Raw genomic sequence first — 2,629 nt, 5'->3', positions numbered from 1 at the left:
GCCATCCCTGCCACCATGGCCACTTTGTTCAAGAGCACATTGGGCAATGACAAGAGTAGCTGGGGAAAGAGACTGGTATCCACAGAATGCATCATGTTATCCACTTGATTGTTAGAACCCTCTTCTGCTAAGGTCACCCTTTAGTAAGCATTCACATGAGACACAAATATCTTCACTTCTTTGGTCTATTCAGAGAAGTCTATCCACATGACTTTTCCCTTACACCTTGTGAACAATTTCTCAATCTTGTTCCTTCCATGTCTCTGACCATCCAGCCAAACCACTGAATGAATCACAGCCCCAGGAGTCAGTATACAATCGATCTCACACCTGGCCATCTCTCCTTCCAAGCAAAATTAACAAGCAGGTGTACTTCTTGAAGTTCTGCCCTCTGGAAAGATTTTCCTATACAACTTCCCTCAGGGAGGTCCCAGAAAGGGACTGCAGTGTTGTCACTGTCCACTTCTGAGTGGTCCCTGCATATCACACAGAACCATCTGTAAACCAGGCACGAGTTTCTCTTCCTCAGTCAAATGATCATAAGGAATTCACCATGAGGCCATAGGCACAGACTGGAAGAAGGAAGGTGACAGGAGTGGAAACCTTGGGCAATTGGGTGACTTCCTAATCTAATTTACTTGTGCCTTCAGATCCTGCTCAAGCCTGATCTTGTATATGCTACTTCCATTTAATAATGGAATGCTGCTGTGCATATCTGAATTTGTGACTCTGTGGGTCAGACAACATGCAGTTCATCATGGGCAGCTCTGGCCACATATGATTTGGTGGCCCATGGTGAAATGTTCAGTTTCTACCAGAGCCCAGTAGTAAGACAAAATCTATTTCTCAAAAGGAGAATAGTTATCTGAAGAGGATGGTAGAACTTTACTCCAAAATCCTCCAGACTCACCAATAGGGGCCTTCCAAAGACTATAAACAGCATCTCTATCTGCCACTGCCACTTCAAGCCAGATCATAGGGCCTAAGTGGCAGAATGACTTTCATGGCAGCCTGAATTTGTTGCATAACCTTCTCTTGTTCTGGGCCACACTCGTAACTAGCTTTTTGAGTCAATTGATAAATAGGCTGGAGTAGCATAACCAAGTGAGGGAAATGTTGCCTCCAACATCCAAAGAGGCCCACCAAGCATTGTACCTCCTTTATAGTTGTAGGAGGGACCAGATGTAATAACTTATCCTTAATTTTAGAAGGAATATGTTGACATGCCCCATACCACCAGACTCTTAGAAATTTCACTAAGGTGGAAAGTGCCTGAATTTTTGTCAGATTAATATCCCACCCCCTAGCATACAAATTCAGAAGGAAGGTTGGGCAATCTACTTCTGTAGTGACACCACCTCAAAAAACCAAGGAGGAGTTGTTATGAGTCGAATCCAACTTGACGGCAGTGTGTAGCATACAAATAAGGAGCTCTAGTGGCATAGCGGATAAGGCATTTGGTTGCTAACCAGAAGGTCAGAGGTTCAAACCCACTAGCTGCTCCGTGGAAGGAAGATGGGGCAATCTACTTCCATAAAGATTTACAGCCTTGGAAATCCAATGGAAGTTGCTATGAGTCAGAATTGACTTGATGACAGTGAGTTTGGTTTGGTTTGAGCACACAAATGTCTTACCAATAAGCATAGAGTCATTGATTCTTTTTCCTTACTAGGTCCAATCAGAATAATGTCATTCATGTGATAGACCAGTGTGGCATCTTGTGAAAGGGAAAGGAGATCAAGGTCCCTGTGAACTAAATTATGACATAGGGCTGGAGAATTGATATACCTCTGAGGTAGGACAGTGTAGGTATATTACTGGTACATCTAGAACAGCAGCTGCAATTGTAGTCACTAAGATAATCCACTGCCATTCTCCAATATCAATCTGGTTTTTTTCTTCCCCCATAGGTCAAATACGTGAGTTAAATGGAAATGTGGTGGGAAAGACCAGTCCTGCATCCTTCAAGACCCTGATGGTGGCACTAATCTCTGCAATTTCTTCAGGAATTGCTTTTGTTTGACTTTTTTCCTAGATAGGGGCAGTTCTAATGGCTTCCACCTTGCTTTTCTTATCATAGTGGCCCTGACTTCACACATCAGGGACCCAATGTGGAGGTTCTGCCAGTTGCTATGTCCATTCCAATTATGCATTCCTGTAATTTGTTATAAGATTCTGGGTTTGGTTTCAGCAACATCAGCTCTGTTACTACAAGAAATAGGCTTTCTTTCAGGGCACAAATGGCAACATTCAGGTCTTGTATGTGGCACTTGAGTTGTGACTCTGAAGCTTTGAACTCATCCCTTTCTTTCACCACTTTGTCTAGCAAATGTAGGACCAAAAACCAGCTTCCTTTTCTTGTTCTGATAAAATTGAAGAAAAGTATCAAATATGCAATCACCTAGAGCCTTGCCTCTCACAAATATCTGTTCTATTGGTAGTGATATTTTGCATATTTCTATCTCCAACTCATGCAATGGATTAGCAGTGCCCTTTTACTACTGAAGGCAAAGTCATCAATGCCTTTAAGGCTAGCCAGGCTTGGCAACCAATTCAAAAAGCTCATCCTTATGATTTTATTCCTCTAGACCCTACTCCTGGAACCAAATAGGTTCTCTAGAGAAGCAAA

Source organism: Orycteropus afer, unplaced genomic scaffold, assembly GCF_000298275.1.
Source record: "Orycteropus afer afer isolate SDZICR_OR568_19922 unplaced genomic scaffold, OryAfe1.0 scaffold00013, whole genome shotgun sequence".
In the NCBI taxonomy this organism is placed as follows: Eukaryota; Metazoa; Chordata; class Mammalia; order Tubulidentata; family Orycteropodidae; genus Orycteropus; species Orycteropus afer.
Note: the sequence above shows the minus strand (reverse complement) of the source record.